This window comes from Ctenocephalides felis, unplaced genomic scaffold, assembly GCF_003426905.1.
Source record: "Ctenocephalides felis isolate EL2017-DRISC unplaced genomic scaffold, ASM342690v1 CF-g0.4_SCAFFOLD_03571, whole genome shotgun sequence".
Lineage (NCBI taxonomy): Eukaryota > Metazoa > Arthropoda > Insecta > Siphonaptera > Pulicidae > Ctenocephalides > Ctenocephalides felis.
This window is the reverse complement of record NW_020539725.1, coordinates 31,040,000-31,065,349: the sequence shown is the minus strand read 5'-3', so window position 1 is coordinate 31,065,349 and position 25,350 is coordinate 31,040,000. Positions and strand designations below refer to the sequence as shown.

The 25,350-nt window shown below is 27.4% G+C and overlaps 1 non-coding gene and 1 pseudogene across 1 annotated transcript; one reads left to right on the top strand and one right to left on the bottom strand.

Moving 5' to 3' along the window:
* LOC113385904 overlaps positions 1-2,331 on the top strand; it is a 28,941-nt pseudogene extending 26,610 nt beyond the window's left edge.
* Positions 2,332-25,074: 22,743 nt separating this feature from the next.
* Positions 25,075-25,146, bottom strand: Trnad-guc. The gene has a single exon. It is a non-coding gene; the product is annotated as a tRNA-Asp (tRNA).
* Between the last annotated feature and the right edge of the window lie 204 nt (positions 25,147-25,350).

Here is a 25,350-nt window from a genome sequence, read left to right as displayed (position 1 = left end):
TAGTTATGGAAGTTGCATGTGGGCGAGCATGGCGAATGCGTCCCACAAGCTCGTGATGGCGGTCAACCACGGCAATGTAACGTTTGACCGCGAAACAGCGCGACACGCCTCCAATAACAAACGACATTATGAGAAGAAAGAATTACCGCCAATCCCGAATCCAACGAAAAACACCTCCAACAAAGATACACTATTGTAAATATACCAATGAATGGCGATACCACCAATCCCAAACAACTGAACGCTGCCAACTGCACTACTTCATTATTAGATTCTAATGAAAGCGTAACAACGATGCCAACCAGAACTGGATTTCCGACATCTGGATGGCAGCAGTTTTGGATTTTGTTGAAACGAACATTCTTGACGATATTTAGAGATCAAACCTTGACGCAAATGCGACTGGTATCGCATGTAGTAGTTGGAATTCTAATAGGATTGATTTATTATGACATCGGGGACGAAGCTTCCAAAGTGATGAGCAATGCTGGATGTGTATTTTTCACAACTATGTTCACCATGTTCACAGCTATGATGCCAACAATTTTAACTTGTAAGTTTCTTATACTTTTATTGATTATTTATTTTACTGATTTTTTTTTTAATTTTTGTCGAAAGCATGAACTAATGATTAGGATCATTTTATGAAAATATTTAATAATACGCCTAAAGTTATTTGTACTATAATTACATTTATGTATTTATGTATTTATGAATTTGTTTGTGATGGATGCATTTCAAGACAATAGATATATGTACTCGTAAAATATGCTGTATGGCATTTAATATGCTGGAATTCTTAATATAATATATTTTATTTAAATAGTTATGTATGAAAAGGCGCTTTCAAAACAGGATATTGCTGAGGATTACATTTTTACTAATGCTGCCAATGATATATAAACCTTGCGCAAAATATTTATTATTTACTCAAAATACTTTGATATTGAAAACAATTTGAAATATAGTTGTAGTTTTGGGGCATGAACTTATTTTTTCAATAATATAATTTGAATAATATAATTTGAATAATATAAATAATAATTATTCAACTGCAATTTAATTTAAGAAAGAATAACTTTAATAAATAATAAAGAAATGTAATTTTACTTTGAACATTCTTACATTCAATGCATCCGGTAAATGTGAGCAATATAAATACAATAGAAGTGATATCGTAATAAAGTTTACCATAAAAATAAATCATTCATATTTTCAGTTCCAACAGAAATGGCGGTATTTATAAGGGAACATTTGAATTATTGGTACTCCTTAAAGTCATTTTATTTGGCCAAAACGATTGCTGATCTACCATTCCAAGTAAGTATTTTTTTTCATTTATTACGAATTATTCTAAAAGTAACCTAATAAGAGTCAATAAAGCGATTAGTTGCTTTGACTTACGAACAAAATTTGAGATACGAGCTTTGAACGAGGAGAAGTTTTCTTGATAAATGTTAATAGAAAATGGAAATATGAAAAATTTTATCAGTTGTAACAATGATTTTCCTATCGTAGAAATATTTTGGCTGTTAAGTGAATTATTTTATAGTTAGTCATTGCACTTATATGTGCACGGAACGAATTAAACTAGTCTGTCGGGGTACCACATAAATACAAATTCTACATATTGATCAACATTGACTCACTTCATAAATATTTGTAATTTTTCTTCAATAATTCTTTAATAATTTAATAAAAACATGTACTTTATATGTTTTTGGAAAATACTTTACAACATAATTGTAAAAATAATAGTAATGAATTATTTTTACATATTGCTTTAATTTGCTATCAATAGACCTTATTAATTCATTTTTCTTATTAAAGGTTGTGTTCACAAGCGGTTATGTCTTAGTAGTCTATTACATGACATCACAGCCTCTAGAACCACAAAGAGTCTTCATGTTTGTCTCCATTTGCATCCTGACAGCTCTAGTTGCCCAAAGTTTGGGTTTGCTAATTGGAGCAGCTATGAGTATAGAGACAGGCGTTTATCTTGGGCCAATTACTACAATACCAATTGTTTTATTCTCAGGATTCTTTGTCAATTTTAATGCCATACCAGGCTATTTAAGCTGGCTGACGTATGTAAGTTATGTTAGATACGGATTTGAAGGTGCCATGTATTCTGTATATGGATTCGACAGACAGAAACTAAAGTGTTCTGAAGCTTATTGCCACTTTAGAAGTCCCAAGAAATTCCTTAAAGAAATGACTATGGACCAAGCAGTGTTTTGGGTTGATGCCGTTGCTTTATTCGGACTATTCATATTTTTAAGGTTGGTAGCTTATTTAGTACTGAGGCTGAAGTTAAGATCTATTCGCTAATGCTATTTCCACATTTCTAACATATTATTATCGCTCATAAGTAAAACATATTTGGTTCTATTCAATTGACATGGAACGGATATATTACTAGGAATAAGTGGTGCTAGATTGTACTTATATTTATCATATCTATATTATGAAAATGTAAATGGTTTATGAGATTTTTATAGAAGTTAGATATGCTGAATATTATTAATTTGTGAGTAAATTTTTAGCCTGTGAAGAGATAATTTTATAGAAACTGAGAACCATTAATATTAAGTTAGGTTACTTGTGATAAGTGCAGTATTTTAATTTTAGAGCAAATAATATCTCTGTTAGCAATTTTAGTATTTATCTAGTACTGCTTCATTATTTTCAAATTTTATAAGGAAATGAGGATTTAGCAACATTGTGTGTTTCAAAACACTATAGACTGAATCGTATGTTGTAATATCAACTCTGCTATGCTATTTTTTTCTTGAAATCGAATTTAATTACCACATTACATATCACACTTTTTAGTTTTAAATTAGAATATTATTTTGATATTTTATGTTGTTTACATAAAAAAGTAACATCTTGCCTATGACATAGTATATAAGTAACTGAAAGCCATTATTTAGAATTATATAATACAACATGAAACTATACATTACAAGAATAAGTTGAAAGCGTTTATGTGTTTTATGTTTTGAACCGTAATACTAATATGTAATTGAAAATGCCATTTTAATAATAAATTAAAATGAACATTTTCTTTATAAACAAATCTTATTTTCTAAGAAGAATCTTGTATAAACTTTATAAAAGCTATATTATTTTTCACCATGATCATAAAAGTTGTAAGTAAATGGTATTGATGATTTCATTCACAGAACATGAACTTTCAATTAACGCTTTTGCATACCAAATTATTTTTATCTATATAGTAATTAAAGTAATGTTATCTTAATACTTTTAAATATATTTATTGGAAACATTAATCCGCTTCATTCAAGCTTGGCTCGACTTTACGATATTTAAATTATATTTTTTCTACTGAAAACATGGATTTCGCAGATATGTTTTTTAAATTAGATCGAAGATTATTGAAGTCTTGAAATCAAATTTTACTATTGACAATGAAAATTATCACTAAATCATTCAATCAAATAAGGTTAGTCAAATGAATATATATTCAAAATTGTTATAACATATTATTCCTGCATTATATATTACTAGACTATAAGTATGTACACCACCAATATTTTATATTTTTTATAATTGATGTAAAATTGAACAAATGGATGTGTATGTTTGTGAGTGTATGAATTAAAATAGTATATATAATTCATCATTAATCATGCTAGATCTATTTTATATATTGATGTGTTAGTACCTACATTTTATATAGAGGAGAATTTACTTTTGTGATACGAATTTCTTAGTTTAGATTTGTCATATACATAATATGAATTTATATTGTTTATATCATAATGTAGTATGCGATGAACGATATTGCATAAGATTGTTTATGATATAAAATATTACATTACATATAAACCATGTTATAAAAAAAAGTATATACAAGAACATATTTTGTTTTCATATATTATATTTCTGGAATTCTCATTTATATTACAATTTTTATCGTTTCGATGCACTAGATTCGATAATTAATCTACGAGAGGCAAGTAAAAATATGGTTAGAACATTTTTTTCAAGGTTGAGGTATTTTTTATTGCAATAAATATGTATGATCTTTCAACGCATTTTTTCTGACGACTTATCCACTTCTGAAAACCCGCTTCGAAGAACTCCGCCGCTAGGCCGCCAATGCGCTTAAAGACTGTTCTGAAGCGTTGTCCACCCAAGTGTTGCTTCAATTTCGAGAACAAGTGGTAGTCGATGGAAGCAAGATCATGGCTGTATAGGGCAATTTAACCCACCGGTCACACGCCTTGTGATAACCAAGTTTTTCGGTTAAAATGTTGTCGATTTTTTTCACAAACCTCAGGAACCTGTACAGCCAGCTCCCGAAGCGTTACTCTTTGATCCTCGAGGAGAATGCGCTCAATTTTCGGCACGACTTCGTCGGACACCGATGGCCTCCCGCTCCTTTGCTCGTCGTGAACTTCTGTGCGTCCTTCGGCGAACTCTCTGCACTAGAGATGGGCTTATCAAATCCGAAGCCGGATTGACTCGGATTTGACTCCGCTTCAGGGAGGAGTTATATCCGCTTAACAACTCCACGACTTCGACAACTTTGAAACCGAAATACTCGACACAAATGTATTCTATAGTGCGTTGTTTATGCATCTAAGGATTTGTCAAATCTCATTGAATTTTTTGAAATGAAAATTTATGAATAAAATAAAATTAAAAAATATCAATAAAATAATTTTTCTAAAAAATTCACAAATAAATGACGAGTTGTAAAATTTTTCGGTTGACCACATGATCGACTCAATGACTCGTAATTTTAACAGTGTTGACAAAGTAAAAAATGCAAAACTTGAGAATCAAATTCAATTTAATTATTTTCTTTTGATGATAAAATAATTGATTTTTTGGGATAATTTTATATAAAAATGATGTAGTAAACTTTGTTATAAAAGCAAAACATTTATCATAGAATATTTTCACCAAATAATAATACTTCTGCTTTCTAATTTTTTCTTCTGCTATTTCCATTCGAGAATTAATATTATATCAGGTAGTTCGATTAGCATATTATTACCTTTACACAATTATATAATTGTGTAAAAGTAAAAATTTAATACTATATATTTTTGCTGCTTAAATACTATTGACGTCACTGATATATTTTGCACAAGTATTGTTATTTCAGGCTATGGAAAAACCAAATTAAATGTATTTGTTTGTGTATTTTTGTTTTCGGTATGTATATTCCTGAATGCCGTCATTCACGTTCAAAGATTGTCGTAGTTAGAAATATGACCCCTTACTATTATATAAATTATACATTGGAACTATTCACACTTGAACACAATTTCATTGTTCTGTATCTTTGAAGTAATATTTTTGTATTTTCTGGAAAAAAACGTATACCTAAAAGGTCATAAAACTGCCTTTGAGACGAGAAAGCGACAGCTTGCTTCCCAAAGCAAAAATGCAGTAACAGATGATTTACGTTTTATGTACAGACAGTGCCAGTTTATGGAAGTCGGATATGACAAATCCGATGAGACAACTCCACTCGGATTTACTCCGAGGGAGGAGTTGTATCGGAGTGATAACTCCGGAGTGAGTTACCCATCTCTACTCTGCACCATTTGCGGACGTGCTGGACGCTGATGCAAGATTTGCCATAAACTTCTTCCAACTGTTTATGAATTTCAATAGGTGCAAGCTTCTTCGCGTTTAAAAATTGAATCACTGAACGGATTTCACACCTGGCGGTGACGGTGATTGCGGGCTTCATCACGGACGGCTGTTAGACTGGCACTAGAGATCTTCCAGGTAGTTGGAATGGAGTAAGGGACATAAACAATGAAAGCGGTGTTGCAGGATTTTTCCTAGTATCTCGGGCGGCGTGTGTACAGCGTTGGGAACCTTAATTTTTACTTGCCCCTCGTAGTAATACATTTTGAAATTACAGACTATGATGATGAATGCTACAATTTTAGTATTCTCAATCTAAAAATATAAATGAATGAAATTTAAGTAAAATTAGTGCAATAAAATATTTTTCAAAAACAGTTAAAACTATATATAATTAGAAGCAAAGAAAATCAATAATTTCAGTACAGTTATATTTTTTTAATTGTGATAAAATTGTATTCCAAGTTATTACAAACTAATATAAGAAATGTTGTATATTAAATATGTTTGCGAGAAATGCTCATAAATACTCTAAATGAGATATAATACTACCATGCACTACCAAAAAGATGCATAAAATAATTTTGTATTAAATACTCACTTTTATTTAATTTTTTAAATTATTTTTTTGGACTAAATACCAATATTTTTGGCAAATTTATATAATTTTTTTTAAATAAACTCACCATAAAATAAAGTTGTACTCCAAGTTATTGCAAACCAATATAATAATTTTGATTATTGAATAATTTTCCGAATTTTTATAAATATTCTAATTGAAACCTGAAACAGTAATATCAGGCAGATGCATTTAAATAATTTTGTCTTAAATTTTCTTTGTTTAATATCTAGTTTTCGAAAATTCCGATAACAAATATTATCTATTCAAAATAATTAAACGGAAACTTAATCGGAACTATTTTTTATCATTATTTTATACATATAATCCCTTTGTATTTGAAACTAAACATGCTAGCGGACGTGAATGCTATAGCATTCATAGTATATAATGATTTAAATATGATAACCTGACTCTTCTTATAAATGGTGATTATCACAAGCAATTTTAAAATAAAATTACTGTCTATTTTTGTACCTTGCTGAAACTTTTACTGCTAAATATGACAATAAAAAAAGTAATTATTGTTTATATTAAAACAGTTCAAATCAAATATAATATATATATATATATATATATATATATATATATTTATATATGTATATATTATATTTATTATATATTATTAATAATCATTATTAATTATTTGAATATTTATTATATATATATATATATATATATATATATATATATATATATATATATATAAATATATATAATATTCTTGCCAATGTTGCAAGTATAATTTATTACTTCATATGCAATAACAATTATTATAGTAAGTAATAATTCTTAATAAGATAACTAAATAACTCAAGCAATAAATAAATTGTAGCAGGTATAATTAACTTCCCGTAGGGCAAGTTATAGTAATCGCAAAAAAATCGAAAATGAAAATTTTTATATATCTTTACGTTTCAAAGCCTTCTGAACATTTTGGCATACTTTAGAAAAAATGGATGTATGTGTGTGAGTGTGTGTATGTATGTGTGTGCGGATACAAATTTTGGTCGACGATTTCGGGAACACGGATAAAGCAATTTGAATAATTCAAAAAACATTCGAATCGTATTGATAAGGAGACGTGCTGATTAGTTTTTGGCGAAGGCAGATCTAGCCGTTCCAAAGATATGGGGCAAAAAATGCCAAAAACGGTAACTCAGTTTTTAAGAGAACGGAGCGTCCGATTTGATTAATTCAAAAAACATTTTACTTGTATTAACAAGATAAAGAACTGATAAGGGGGTAGCGGTTTCGGAGATCTAGTAAAAAAAAATTCTAGTAAAATGCAGTTAAACCAGTACGATTGCTTTGAAAAAAAGTTCAGAATTTCCAAAATATTTCAAAATAAATGATTTAAGATAGAAAGATTTAATATGGTTCGAAATTTTATTAAAAGTTTCAAATCATTGATCAACTTTTATTGATTATTATTGATTATTTTTAATTACTCGAATTTTGAATTGTGGTACGGAAAGTTCCAGCAATTTGCCCTAAGGCACGATGCCTTAATTGCTTTAAGACAGAATTCCACTTACAGCTTGTTCTTAATTTTATATGCAATAAAAATTATTACAATAAGTAATAATTGTTAATATTATAACTACATAACTCAAATATTCAAATGTAAGTATTATCATCAGTGTTGCAAGTATAATTTGCATAATTGATATACACAATAGCAATTATTATAGAAAATTGCTGTTACAATAATCAATTTCAATATTTGAATTTCGCGCCGTGCTTCAATTCCCCTGAAGTGCGCGCTCGTTTACGGAACGAACCGAGTGTCCCCATTCCGCATCGCTTGTCTTCGTACAGGAGAGTGACGCAAACGTCAGATTTGAAGGTTCATATGGAGTTAAATCATAAAAAATAAGAAACGCTACAAGTTTATCAAAGGCAAAGCATTCGCACGGTTCAAAGTTCTTTAATAATTATTTAGTATTTAAAATATTACATGTATACATGATAATTTGAACTCTGAACGAGCCGATTCGAGTTGTGTTCGTGATGTATTTTCAATAAAACTAGAATCTGTTGCAAGTATGATCCAGTGAATGTTGTTATTGGAAACCAATCAGACATTTTCGATTGATTATTGAACTTTTAGTGACACATAATTATAGCGACAAAATGATTTTAAATTAATTGTTGACATAGGTTAAATAAATTATTCTGGTTAACATTATATATACAAGTGATTTTAAAAAATTGTGCAGGATTTTCCATGGATAATTTTTTATTAAATAATAATTCGTAAGTGTTTATTTTATTAAAAATAATATATATATATATATATATATGTGTTTAACTGAATATGTATACATATTTTATATATGTATTTATATATTTATTAACCCTTTCCACTCGGATGCCGACGCTCCGGCGACAAAATACATATTAATTTCGGAATTGTCGAGTGGAAAAGATTAATATTGATATATTGTTTATTATTACTATTATATATTATTTTATTCATATTTTTATAGTGTGCAATATATGATTTGTTTGTGGTTATATCACTTTAATCAATTTTCTAAACGCAAACAAAAATATATGTAGGTTCTATCTCAAAATTACTCAAGAAATCACTAAATAATGTTGTATATTTACTATTTAAAATCTGCAATTCTTATATTATTACTTTTATAATATATTATTGACTTTTTAACTTCCCGTAGGGTAAGTTATTGTAATGGGCCGAAAATCGAAATTGAAAATTTTTACATTTCTCGACGTTTTGAAGGTTTCTGAACGTTTTGGCATACCTCAGCAAAAATGGATGTGTGTGTGTGTGTATGTATGAATGGGTACAAATTTTCGCCCACGTTTTCGGGCGTACGGATCAACCGATTTGAATGGTTTAAAAAACATTGGGTTCCTATTGATAGGGAAAAGAGCTGATTAGTTTTTGGCAAAGGCAGGTCCAGGCGTTGCGGAGATACGGAGCAAAGAGTGCAGAAAATATAAATCGACTTTTTGAGAGAACGAAGTATCCTATTTAAATGATCTAAAAAACATTCAATTGGTAATGATTGGGAGAAGTGTTTATTAGTTTTTGGCAAAGGCAGGCCCAGCCATTTCGAAGATACGGAGCTAAATGTGTAAAAAAATGCAGTTTTTGAGAGAACTAAACGTCCGATTTAAATGATTCAAAAAACTTTCTGTTTGTCTTAACAAAATAATTGATTTTGGCAAAAAAAATTTGTCATTTTTTTTTTTCAAAAAAATTTTTTTTGTATATCGAAAATAATTTAGATTTTATTTTTAATTCTGACTATAGTTCTAATATACTTTAAGCAAATAATTTCAACTTTGCAATTCAGTTTATATAATTCTTATAAATATTAATAAAGTTAGAGTGTTTATAATAATCTATTTTAAAACATTTAATATTCCTCGATCATTTCGTTACGGTACGGGAAGTTCCAGCAATTTGCCTTAAGGCACGATGCCATACACCCCACTAGTTACTATTATATATTATTTACATATTTTTATAGTGTGCAATATATGATTTGTTTGTGGTTATATCAATTTAATCAATTTTCTAAACGCAAACAAAAATATATGTAGGTACTATCTCAAAATTACTCAAGAAATCACTAAATAATGTTGTCATATATTTACTATTTAAAATCTGCAATTCTTATATTATTACTTTGATAATATATTATTGACTTTTCATACTATTAAACCAAATTTTTTTCTTTGTCTAGATATTTTCATACATTTTGTTTTGTTCTCAAATTTGCCATGTCAAATTATTAGCAAAATTCTTCTAATTGCTACTCAAGCTGACTTTCTAATATGGAGAAACTTCCTAATTTTCTAAATATCTACCTGAAAATCTATCTACAAAACAGGTTTAAATATGATACTTACTACTTATTGATATTAATATGTAGAAATATCCTTTCATGCAGTATATTTGTTCTACTCAAAACGTACTTTTAGTTCTATAACTAACCTGTATTGACTAAAAATATCAGATATGCCGAATGCCGTTGGAATTTATTTATCAAAATTTGATCAAATTTCAAATTGTGAAATTTGATCTTTTGATCATCATATAAGGTAATGATGTTGGAGAGGTTTTTTATTCCATTGATAAATTTTGATAATAATGATATTCTGATAATATTTTTTTTCGGACTCGACATCTCCATTAGTGGTTTTATGAGATAATTTCCTTCCACATGAAGAAATCATTCAGTAAAATATTAATTTTTAGTCACAGAGTTAGTCGATTGGCATTCATTTTTCCTAAACGTTGATCAAATTTCATCTTCTGATTTTATCAAATAAGATAATGATGTTGGGAAGGTTTGTTATTCTATTGGTAAATTTTGATAAAAATGATATTCTGTTGATAATAATTGTTTTTTGACCCGATAGCTCCTTTAGTGATACTATGAATTTTTCCTTCCACATAAAGTTCATTCAGTAAAATAATAATTTTCAGTCGATTGACATTCATTTTTCCTAAATGTTTTTAAATTTGATCAAATAAGATAATGATATTGGAAAGGTCTTCTATTCAATTGGTAAATTTTGATAAAAATGATATTCGTTTGATAATAATTATTTTCTGATCCGACATCTCAATTAGTAGTACTGTGAGATCATTTTCTTCTACACAAAGAAATCATTCAGTAAAATAATAATTTTTAGTCGATTGGCATTCATTTTTCTTAAATGTTGATCAAATTTCAAATTGTGATTTCATCATATAAGATAATGATGTTGGAAAGGTCTTCTATTCAATTGGTAAATTTTGATAAAAATGATATTCGTTTGATAATTGTTTTTTGACTCAACATTCTCTTTTTGGATATAGATTTATATTTTTGAAAATTCTGTTTATAGTAATAAACAAATTAAAAAAAAAAAAACGAACTTTGTACGTAAGAAATTAAGTGTTTAATCCTTCTCTTACACACCTCAACTTATTATTATTATTAGTACCTTAGGTACTAAGGTATTATTAGGTCTAGGAGACCCCAGTGGTGTTCAAACGTTCGCCATGAGTAGCCTATTAGCTCGATTTAAACAAAAAAACAAAAATAAAATTTGAACTATCTACAATGCGACAGTGACATTTTTAAAAGTTAATAAATTAAAGACCTGAAAATTGACCGGAAACGAGCGACCTTGTGGGGCGTTGGGGTCCAATAAACCCCAAAAGATGGGTTAATAATGAAAATATTTAGTTCATCTATACGTTGAGGAACAGTTCAATTCACAAACAGGCAAATTGCTGGAACTTCCCGTACCAGTATTAAAGAGATTAATATTTTTGAAAGAATTTTACTTTGAAAAAATTAGATTTTTGAGAAACTATAAATTTTTGATAAAAATTTACTTTATTTTTAAGAAAAAAAAATTGAAAAAAATATTTTCTTTTTTTTAAATTATTTTGGAAATTCTAAACTTTTCAACTTTTCAAATTTCAAAGCAATCGTACTGCTTTCTAACTGATAAACATCGGTAGGGAACCCATAGGAATGTAAACAAAATTTATATTTATTGTTAAATTTTGCACGAATATTTGAGTTATTCTCATATATAATGTATCTCTGAATTTTGCTATTAGCATCTAATAAAGTAATATCAAAGCTTCAATAACAATGTCATAAAAATTCCAGAAACAATTCGCGTACAATCTTTTAGCGAAACAACTTTAATATATATAAATTAATTAACATCAATACCAGTTATTCCACTTTTTCTAAGCAAGTGATGTAGTTTCTCATCGCGTTTCCAACACTGATTTCATAAAATTTTAGTTGTTATATATTTTGATTAATAATAATCATCATCATCAAATGCGATGATTGTAATTTTATTCCTATAATAAGTATAAAATATATTTTCCCAGATTTAATGCAAGAGAAAATTTCTATATGAGCTGATTTATATTTGTTATTCGTGTTGTAATTTATGTAACAACACGCAAGAAACTCGTGGCAAATTCCGGTTTTTTATCATTGGTATAAAGGTTTGCAAGTTTTTTTATATTTTTGAAATACATTACATTGTATACAGAAGAAAATATGTTGTTGTGTAGATGTTACTCAAAAACTGAAAAATAAAATTTCAATAATGATCATGGGGACATGTAAAATTTCATAATTTCATTTTTGATCACAACGGGGTTGCCCGTGTAACAAGTCATAAGAACATTGGAAAAAGTATAAGAACTTTGGGGTTTGGACAGCTTGATGTCAAGCAGTAGTGACATCGGTTTTTACTTAAATTGCAATAAGTCTCCGAGTGCAAAAAGCCCTTCTCAGGAATTGCACCACTCAATAAAAAAAGCATTAAAATTTCTACAGCTAATTTTATATAAAATTTGTGAACTGAAATTTAATTAATACTGTAGAATGTACGTTTTATTCCTTTATTGCATTTTATATGATTTCTAAACACAATAAAAATATGTTGTATTCTTAAATTATATGCCGAATCATTATTTTAACATTGCTGCTAAAATCAATGTCATCAAAAATCTGTACATTGACCTGATTGAATTGAATTTTTAATCAAGTTTATCTTGATGTGGGATTGCGTAACTTGAATGTTTTTGCACGAATTAGATTCAAAATAATTAATATTATACTCGTTGTATAAGAAGGATAAATAATTATAATATTTAGCTTCCTGATAGACGAGTTTGTTTTAGCTAAAAAAGTCCGACTTGCTAATTTTAGGTTTTCTGACGTTTCATGTCATTCTGAATCATTTGAACACAAACGGATGCACCGATTTTAATCATTTAAAATCCATTTGATGAAACACGATAAACTGTAAAATTTTGACGATTTTGATGAAACTTGGAAAAGTCTTATGCACTTTGGAATATATTTTTAATCTTTTATAGCGAAGCTGTATATCACCATTACGACAATGAAACCATAAATCATCTTTAACATTTCAATAGCAATTTTTATTCAGAAATTTCCTATCAGTTGATTTGAACCTTGAAACTGTCCAACACTTCGTAACCTATTAGATTTCCTCATTGATTATGTTGTTTTGAATACGATGCCATTTTGAGGAATATTACAGAAATCTGGAGGCTAAATTCTGCCTCAAACTATTTTTAACAAATTGTTAGAAATATTGAATGGAAATGTCAAATCACAATAGTCTGAAGGTGGTATTTAGTAGTTAATCCCACACAATTATGTTGTTAATTTTTCAAAATCAGTGGAATTTTGATATGGTCAATTGAGTATAATTTACGTTAATGATTTGGTATTAAATTACTAAATAAATTAAATGCTAATGTAAGGTACCATTTGTTTCAGGTATTATTTTGAGATTAGTAGATCACTATTTTATTTTTGTCAAATCAATGTTTTGCTGAATGATTTTTTTAAACCTTTGATTTAAAAATCGGGCATTATATCAATTAAAACTATGGTCCATTCAGTGGAATGTCTTCTCTTAATTGCATATCCCGAATTAAGAATAATATTTTTTCTTATTAATTTTCTAATAAAATCAAGATGATCTTCTTTACTAAAACTCTCGTTAACAGTCTTTTCAAATCCACTCTCTCATGACATCTTTAAATTACACTAAAAAACTCTAGAAAATATTTATAATTAGAAACTTTGATAGAATATCTTAATGTTTCTATGACATATTTGGGACAACGACTTTCTTAATATAATTAGTTTTATTGGTACAGACTAAACATTGAGATAAAAACATGACAAGTTAAAAAGAAATCATAATTATAATTATATGCTTCTAGTTGATTAAATTAGTTAAGTTGGCTCGGTTTATGCTTTTAATTATATAAATTAAATAAGAGACAGATTAGGCTAAGTAACAGGAATAAAAAATAAATAAAATAATTTGTCTATAGTTTGTATTTGAATTTGAACACTGATTTATCTGATGAAGATAATTGGACATTTGAAATTTAAATATTCGGTCATAAGAATAGTTGAAAACGTACGTTCTGTATTTATCGATTCATATTGATTCAATTTAATTTAAATATTGTTTATCTGTTTTCAATTTATTCACTATCTTGATTCCTTGTCTTTTACATACTTTTAGTTGATTTTTATTAACCCTTACGGGACGGCACCGATTTCAAACAATCTACTGTACCGGCTGTAAACTTGATTTCATTGTGTATGTTATGCAATTTGTTTGGTAAAAATTTGTGATCATTGAAGGACATACATTTATAATATTAATTTATTTTTGATCATTTTATAGGGAATGGTGACGTTCAAAACAATTTCCAAAATGCATAGCTGGTTGATCTTGACATGTTTTACAATAAAATGATATTCGCCGCCTTCCTCCTGGTGCTTTTCTGTCAGAACAGACAATACAATCCCTTTTTCTTTCTCTCGCATTTAGAATATACCACTGATTAATCAGTATATTTGTTTTTGCTGTCATAATGGTTTGTTTTTCCTATGATATTGTCTAATAATTCATTTGTAAAATATAAAGAAAAATAATCTATTGGATGTCTTATATTGCTTGGTATTTGTAGTCAGGGTGTTTGTTGATGTATCCCACCCTTGATTATTAAAGGAGAATCGGCTTCATTTAATTTGTCTAACTTCTTCTTTTTGTTGGTTTTATAATATCATCATCACAATCATCACTATCTTCAGTGCGATTGGTAATTTCGTAAATTTTGTCTGTATGAACGTCTATTTGAAACTCATCTTCACTACTGCTTAATTCACAAAATTTACCAGTCGTTTTGCCATATTTAAAAGCGCTCGGTCGTTTTGAATATTAAAAAAAAGACTATATAGCAAAGAAAAAGGCTAAAAATACTACTTATTTTTAAAATACAACACTGTTTATCACTGCTATATGTAATGTATTCAACTTTTCGATGCAAACTGAGTCATTGTTTATAAAATAGCCTGTGCCTCACAGAGTATGTTAGTCCACTCAGGTGGACAGCCGTTCCCAAAGAGTTAACGTTTGATATTCCAATATGTTATCTATAAAATAAATATCGAGCAATATGCTGATAAGGCAATGAATATTACATAATTTATGTGATTGAAATCATGTTATTTTTAATATGTTATAATATATACATAGTTGTTAAAATCTCAAACAGATAAGAAACTTTTAGTATTGAACTGTGGAATTGTGTAAGATCTTAAAATGCAATTCAAAATATTTAATATTGAATTTTTAGACATAGTAAACGCTCCCTGATATGTAACTTTATTCAAACGAAAAAATTAATATAATAATAATAATAATACGATAACTATAAATTTCTAAATATATAAATCGAGATAAACATTAAATATTAGGGATGATAGAGGAAAGCCGTTTGAACTAAGAAACTACAGACTATACAGAACGAAGCACTAAGACTAGTACTAGACAAATCGAGAAATCCACTGAAAGTATCAATGTATATTTTGTAGTACTATTCTACAAAATATACATACATGAAAAGACTAAAGTACCGACAGTATGCGATTTAACTATAGATATCTTCAAACAGAAATTTGTTTCACTATAGAAGACCTCTTCAAATTATACAAATAGGTTTAATTCTTTTAAAATGAAAAAAGTCAAACAACTGCAACTATTTAGTAAATATCAATTGCAACGAAATGCAAAATGTTAGATGTTCATAAACCAAGTTATTACTGATTTTTAATAACTTACAATCAAAGCATTTTTAATTGAATAACATTCGGTTGTTATTATAAATGAATTCGAAAATATTTTACAAGCAATATTTGCGAATATATACTTTCATATCATTTCATTCGGCATCAAATTACGACCATTCAGTATAAATTTTATTTTTGCCTTAGAAAGCTGAGTGTGGATTTATTGCTCGACTGAAGCCATTGCCTTCGAAATATGCTCTTTGCGGCGCTTATTAGATTAACACGACACTAGAGCTTCGTATATGTATTATGATTCTGCTAAGGTCGACATTTCTTGAATTTCATATGCAAAATATATTGCGAAAGTCGACGATTCATATCTTTTATAGAACCGCCTAAGCAAAAGTTTGCAAAATTCTTAGACTCAAATAGAAGACAATGTAATATTTTGCATGATCTTAAATGCACAAATCTAATATAATTAAATTTTATAGATTTTATCATTATTTGTTGTACTTAGCAAGCAGTCACTGCTTAATGTTTTAGATTAATTATTTTGCAGAATAAAGTTAAATGAAAAAATGAAAATCAAAATTAAAAATTGAACGTAATTGTTTGCAAATACACTATTATATATAGCTATATAATGAGTATAAAAATTACAAAATGAAAAATCATGTTTGTGCCATATTTAAAAAAATAATTAAACAAAATATTTTATTCGACATGAATATGTTGGCTGATAATTTCTGGTGTACGTAACAATACAAGTCATTCATGAACTTTTTACATTTTATCATTTTTTCTATTTTACCTATTGCCAAATATAATCATAAGAATAATAATAGTTTAATCCATTTATTCATATAGCTATTAGTTTAATCCATTTATTCATATAGCCAATGAGTATTTTGCTTATCATTCCTCATTTTGTTAATTATTTCGAGTGTAAAATTAAATATCGTGAAATCTGTTTCTATCAAAAAAATGAATATGCATATCTTTTAATTATAACCAATCCCCAATCATATTTGGGACTATTTTCAAATTCCTAAATTACTATTCACGTTGATTTCACAAAATTTGGTAGAACATATTTACAACAATATTTTACTATCTATTTTATCTGCTGATATATTTCTTTATGTAAGGTTAAGATATTTATTTCGTAATCGATTAATAAAAAAATTGCTCTAATTGATCTAATATCATAGTTTCATTGTAGCATCATTATCTTATCAACATATTTCGGAATTTATCTGGATAATATAAATAGTTCTCAATTGATTTCAAAATAGTACAGTTTCATAGTACTATATTTATTTATTTTCCGAAATCAATTTGAAATTTTAGTTTAATCATTAATGTTTAATTTTGACATTATTCTCTACCTAAAATGTTGCAACCGACAAAACATTCTCACAAATGATTCGCGTTGTTTTTCTGCGATAGTAGATTTTGACCCCAATTTTATAGCGCAAACAAAATCTGTGAACTTGAACAAGATTAATATGGATTGGAACGTGAATTTTTCATATGTTTTAGTATATTTTATTGCTTTAATAGTTTTGAAACATATGTTCTACACATTCGTAAATAAATCTAATGTAAAATTATAACTCTTCTAAAGAAGCATTCATATAAATTCATAAAACATTTATATTTTAGCTAACTAATTTGACCAGATTATTTTGAACTCGTTCATGATAATACTTAATATTTTATATAATTCAAACATATTTTTTACTATTAGAAACACTTTATTAAATACCTGATAATATTAGCGATAATATATGTTGAATTAGGTTATCAAAAACGTCAGCTTATCATATAAGCTGCAAATATTTCTTATAATTTGGTAACAATCACATACTTAATTTTTTTTTGTTACCTAAAATTTATTTAAATTTTATCTCACTACGATTATAAAGCGTACCAAACAAACTAGTTATAGTTAGCATGTACCATGCATTTTTTTACCAAACTTAAATATGGATCAAATATATAGTATTCCCATCTTATTGTTAGAAATAGTTCCAATGAGACAGAGAAATTTTTTGAAATATTTATATATATTTGAGAATACACAATCTCCTACTAAATGAATTTAACAGTTCGTCCTTTGCCAAATAACTTTTTTTATTGACAGTATTTTATTCTTGTATAAACATTATAACAATGTTAAAGATTGTCTTCACATTCTTAACCAATTTAAAATTTTATAACCTTTTAACGTTAATAGATGTTTACATAAATTTACATATTTTGTTACTGATGATCAAAATATATCCATAAAACAATTGCCACCTCTAAATGTTGATTTTTTTTCATAGTTTAAATTTAGTATTTATGGAATCAGTTCCATTATTTTTTTTATCTATATGAAGTGTTAGTTCCAATTACCTATGTAAATTATATGCGCAGTTGTATAATTAACTAAAAGTAATTTCGAACTTTAATTTCACAATAACATATCAGTAGTCTTTTATGTAAAGATTTGTATTAAATTTTTAATGATTGAAAAGTGACTTCCATTCTTATTTATATACATTGAGTGCATACAGTAGAAGATAAATCATTTATATAAAGAAAGTTAAAGCTCAGTGATAATTTTATTTATTGTTGAGTATTTAATTTACTGCAGTATAGTTGTTAAAATTTAACAATGTGTCGCTTCATTCTTTGGCCGACCAACTCGTGGTTGGATATGATATAATGTAAACTAATTTAAAATTTACTATTATTATTTAAATCATAACTACAATAATTTCAAACATTTATTTGAAAACTACAGAGTATTTTATTTATTATATGTAGTAGCAGCGATTGCTTGACTAACGCATGCAGCGCTGCCATTGAAACTTCCGCGTTTCAATGGAAAATATTATTAGTATCTCTCTGTTAATTATTGATAATTTGTAAATCAATAATAATTGTTTTCCGTATTTTGAGTAAATATAGTTTGTGGTTAAAAGATGTTGGAAATAATATTGTTAAATTTCTTTAAAATAACCAGAGCGAATTTTAGACGTAGCTATATAGTGTAGTTCGAATTATATCAAGACCAGGCTTTCTTCTTTATTTTTCATATAAGATTCAAATTATGTAGTATATTATTTATAATTTTTAATTTTGGATAATTTAATAATTATTAACGTAGATATCTGATAGCAAAAATTTTCAAAATAAAATAAAATGAAATAAATCAAAATATTTTTATTTGTTTAGTGAAGAAAATTGACAATGAACATAACTATATTCAACATTTTGGAAAACACTACATATATTTATACGATATATGTTGCGAGTTGCTTTTCATTAATTAACAAAATTAATTTTTGAAGAAGTTTTCGATCAAGTTAAGTTTATTCAATTTATAAATGGCAATATTATGGCAAACAAGTTTTTAATATAAAGGCCGCATTTAAAACATTTCGATGGATATGCATTTTAATGAATCTTGATCAATGAATGAAGATTTAATAATATCATGCTAAATATGTTTATCAATGATTAAGCATGTATGAATAGCTACCAAGTTTAAAATATAAGTTTTAATTAAATTATATATTTATATTGAAAAATATAATTGAATACTAAACCAGTGAATACAAGTAAAAAATATATTTAGAACTCATTTGAATTAATTAGTCTACTTCGCAAATAACTCACAAATATGATTTGTAATAGCACTTTCTTACAGATAAAGAAATTCAAATAGTGGAACTTATGTAAATGAAAACAAAATTAGTTTTCCTATAATTAATCAAATATATATATATATATATATATATATATACATATATATAAATTAATACATCTATAAAATCTCCTATTACAAATCATATTATATCCACTAAAAAAGAAAATTTTGCACTACCTGACCTACAAAATACATAGTTCATAACATAGTATAACTTAAGAGTCTATTTTACTAAAAAAAATTATTGAACAGTAATTCAAGTATAAAGTAAATATAAAGCTGCAAATTCTTCTCCTCTAAACCTCTTCGAAAATACGAGAAATTTGCATGATTTGTATAATGATCACGAAAACTATATCTTTTGAAATTCAAAACTCGTTATATGGTATTATGGAATCGACTAATATTTGGCAATGACCCCACTGACATAAACTATAGAAAGCTATTTTGCAACATTTAAAATGGTTCTATTGAAATATCATCATTATATTAAATTTTTCACAATATATCAAATTAACAGTTTTGCCAGAAGAAAGTATGTGAAAGTACATATTTACCCACATTCAATTGTATAAACATGGCGCTTGCAAATTCGCAATTATTGTTTCATTCAATACTGTAATAATATGTTTACAGTTAACATCCAGTATCATTATTTTCTTTTGCATTTGAGATTGATTTTAAATAGGCACATTGAATCGTGATATGCATATATCTTTCTTTGTTAAATTAATCAACAATAAAGCTTTGTCCTTCATGTGCAGAGAAAACTTACTTGCATTGACATATTTTTATCAACGAAAAGTTACTTATATTGCATTAAGTATTCGCTCGGAATTACAGAAGCATAAAAGTACGATTGGTAGATATATAATTAAATTTGCTAATCATATTTAAAGAAGTTCACACATCATTGAAAGTTACTGTAACAATTTTCTTATGGTCAACGATGCAATTTTTTATTTAGACAACAAAATTGGAACTTAAGTGTCTTATGAGCTGCTGCGATGATACTTCTTAGCTACGGTGCGTTTTAAAAGGCAACCCAATGGTTAGCCCATCTCTATTCGATATGTTTTATTATAATCCTCTAATACTGATAAGTTTTAATTGGATGAGATATTTTCATCTATATTTTTCAACCGATGTTACTGTGTTTGATATGAGGCACAAAAAGCCACGGAAAACACGATGCTAAATTTAAATTCAAATTTGCTACATTTTTCACACTGTTCAGCCTCTAACATTTATTTTACACTAGCAAACCTGGCGAACTCCGTTTCACCACCAGATGGTTTCACTTTATGTAACATATTGTTTGGTGATTAAGAGATGAAGAAAAAATTGCTGACAAAAAATGAATAACAGTCAAACAATGTATCTACCGGCGCCATCTACTTGAAATATTGGTTTGTAGTACATGCTAAGTATCAGAGATCATGCTGTATGTGAAAAAAGAGAAAATGTTTTCCGCTTTTCTGTTAAAATTTTTCTTCAATTTTCTTTGCTATAAACCTCACGGAGTCCGAGACCTTTCCAACGAATGCAAAATTGTCGAAATCGGTTCGTGCGTTCTGGAGTTATTTAGTCAGGAAGGAAAACCAGACTTATTTTTATATATATAGAAGATAACGGTTTGCATCACCGTGGATTGACAGGTTGCAATAGTTTCATTTGTCCGTTTTTTTCACTATAGTCTGCAATTTTATGAGTTACAAGGCATTTTAAATAAATCATTTTCTGTAAATTAACAAACGCTTCTTTTTATTTGAAAAAGAACGGTTAAAGATAATTACCATTACTTTCTACTACCTTCTCTAAATCTGATAATACAACTAAAGACCAGCAACCTTTCTGTACATCTAATTTTTAAATACGCTTAAGCTAATTAGATTAGTGATACTAATTAGTACTGCATTACAGTGTTTTTCAATTTCTTTTTCTGTACATCATATTTAGTGTTTGCTATATACAAATTGGTGAATTTTGTTGTTGAATAGTTATTCGGTTTGTGCGAAGGTAAATTAGTAACCATGCTAATTATGTTAATTAAAATTCTACTATTAATTATGATACAAAAATGTTTCGTAACAAACTTGCCAATAACATTTATATGTACGCCTATATCAATCGACCAACATCAGACGTTGAATGTAAAAATAGTTGTTGAGATTCCAGGCGCCTTGTTTCACCAATTGGTTAAAATAATTTGAACCAATGATTGGTAAAATACAGTCAATGTGGTACTAAATTATTTTGAAAAAGTAACTACTACCGCATGAAATTCAAAAATGGGGTTTAGGCAAGTAGCTTGAACTAATTAGTTTATTATTTATACTTCCTGATTATCAAGTGACTATTTTTCGCTCAATTTTATTGGTTTGAAACCCTAAATTCAATGAAGAAAAACATACTACGTTTTCAATATTTTAATAAATTTGAAAATATCCACATAAATCACATACTATTAAGAACACAAGTCTATTAAAAGTTGGAGGTAAAATTGCTAATCACTATCTAATTTTCAAACTAAAATTGTGTTGGTCAAAGTCACAATCTATATTTTATTACTGATTGATTGATTTAAGTATAAGTTTTTATGCCAAAATATAAAAATAAGTTCCTGCTAAAATGTTTATATACATATATGCATCTCATACAATATTATTTCTTGTTCGAAATCGCTCGCCGGTTCACCTCAATATCAAGGCCAACCAGAAAATTAAATAAATCGAAAGGATGAAAATATTTTAAGCAAGTATTGCACTTTTTATGTCTGTTGATAAGAAACTGGTTCTCTAATTAGATGAATTTCAATGTGATGTTTATTTATGATTTTTTTTTTAAATATAGGCATATTTAGATATAATACGTGTTAATTATTATAGCAAAGATAAGTGGTTTTTATTTCCCTGATCTGACACTAATTAGTACTTGTATTACTTAAGCAATTATTTCAACAAAAAATACAAAAAAATATGAATAGAATAATTACTAATAATTAAATTAATTAAAATTAAATAAATATTACATATACGTACTATTTTTGATTGCTAAACTTTTTCGATAACTTTCGTTGTTAATACTTTGCCCAATTTTTTTTTTCTTAAAATTTTGGCTCTAGCTTTTTTCTGATTCTGAATTTTTGCTTGTAATACACTATTGTATGTTCAATTAAATATATTCTCTATAATTTATAATCTACCTGTAGACTAAATAACAAGAATAATAAAAAAAAAACTATGTAATGTAGTAGTTGGCTAAATGCTCAAATTAGCAAGGCCATTAAATAAATAAAAACCTATTTTTTTTAATATATTTGGTAACTATTTCAATAGAAGGTTGATATATTTTGCAGATGCTACATAATATAACAATACAATATAATTATAACGTTTAAAAGATAATATAATTTTCAATTTAATTTTTACAACATATTGGGCAATCGTCGGGCACCATCAGTAAAAAAACTTTTTTTATATATTCGTTTTAAATTCCATACGTTTCAACTATAATTCTAGCCCTTATTTAGTGGATTTGTGTTATTTTTAATAGTAGAATAAGCAAATTATTTGAAAGTCCAAACAACTAAGTTTTAAAATTATTTAAAAAACACTCAAATTAAATACATGTATGATTTTCGTTTACACATGTGACCTTTACATTAGTGACTATTTTATTAATTTATCATGGCTATTTCAGTCTATATTGCCAGATCAAAGCTGAGTAACTAATTTACTTGAGTAGTAACTTAATAAATTTAGATTTATTTGATTATATTTATGTTCAGGATAACAAAAAGAAATTTTCAAGAAATATATCATATCACTCCTAAAATATGGATATCTCACTGCTAATGAAAATATAATATTATTAATAAGATATGCAAATTTTAGTTATTTCTGCAAAATTTTCAGTGCACTATCATCCTAAAAATTTTAACTTTTATCAAAATCGTATTTTCTACAGTTCTTAAAAACTTATCTTGGTATTTAAAATATTTTTATATGATAAAAGATATTTCAATATATTTTCTATTATCGACTAAAGTCAATTAGATTAATTCCTAATCTAGGAATCTTATCTAAAAATAATTGTAAAAATGTAAAAATAATTAGATTACTGACATACAAATGGAATTAATCCGCGTGCAGGATCAAAGTTGAATTCGTGCGTTATCAGCTATGGTGAAACGTCATAGATATAGCGGACTTTGTCACAATGCCATATTGACTCATCTGGAATATTGTGAAAAATAATCGTAGTTTATAAATTATCTACAATACGAGCAACTTGCATGTTCTGGCTTGTAATTGAAATGAGTTAAATAACAACATAAAATCTTTTTTACGCGGTTGTGTTCAGAAATTTGTATCAAATTGAAAAAAATCACACAATTAGCAGATATAATGTAAATTAAAATAATTTTGTATTTATAGAATTTATTTATGTTCTGATGATTATTAATATAAGATAGAAAAAAGGCAGCAGATTTATTCATCAATAAATAAATAGGAATGGAATAAAGAATCACCTTCGGTCTTACTCTTAACTAAACGAAAATGATTAATCATCTTCTTTATAAAAAGCTCTTGCTTTATAGTTATAATAATGATTCGACTTTTTACTTTAATCTTTTGAACAACAATGTGTATGGAGTCATACGTGTGGATGATAATTGAAATATACTTTTTAAATCTTGTAAACACATTTACTATATTTTATACTAGGCAGTTTTAAATTATTAAATATATTTTAACTTATCCTCATCATTTAGTCTAATACTTTTGCATTGAAATATAAAATTTTGCATTTTATTGATTTACTATGAGAAATTATGAAATAAAAAATATTATTTTCATAATCAAACCACACAATGTTTTGAAACTTACAAGGAAGAACTTCACAATCAGATTTAATCCTTCGGAAATGAAACCATGACATTATTTATAGTTGGTCAAGATTTGACCAGCGCTTTTTCTATTTAACCTGGGACCCTTCGGAGTAGGGAATACAATGGTATGAGTATAAATAATACCTGTATCTTGTAATAATATGAGAGATTAGCAAATGTAATGATAGAAGAAGTTGTAGAGTTAAGTTCAATATATATCATAAACTAAATAGTGATTTTATTCACATATCTTATGGTGATGGAATATTTATAATTTACAGTCCGCTTATATCAAATTAATCATAGTGATCCTCACCAATAGTCAAAACGAACTCTTAAAAATATCAGAGTACTACTTTATTTATACTACTACTATATATGCTTCTAAGTAGTATTTTAGCTAAATAGATGCACGATCTATGTATGCATACAATATTTCCTATCAATATGTCGAGATGGTTCTATGTACAAAACGCTTGACACCCACTTTTCACGTTTGTTTTGCAAAACTATTGTTATCCAAACTTCAGACTAGTAAATCTTAGGTTCTCCAGGTAAAAAAGACCTCAGTCTACATAGCAAAAATATCCTCCCCGGGGGGGAATCGAACCCCGGTCTCCCGCGTGACAGGCGGGGATACTGACCACTATACTACCGAGGACTTGTCTTCTATGTGTAGACACAAGGGCCAATCTACGGTGAAATAGACCGTAACAGCGTTGTTATGGCAACGGTTTTTCTCACATAAAATGACACTAAAAACTGTCAAAAATACATAAAGCATTTGTTGTGTTGAACAGGCGTTTTACATATGAAACCTAAGTTTACTTATGTATTATAAATGCAAAATTTGCTAAAGATGCCG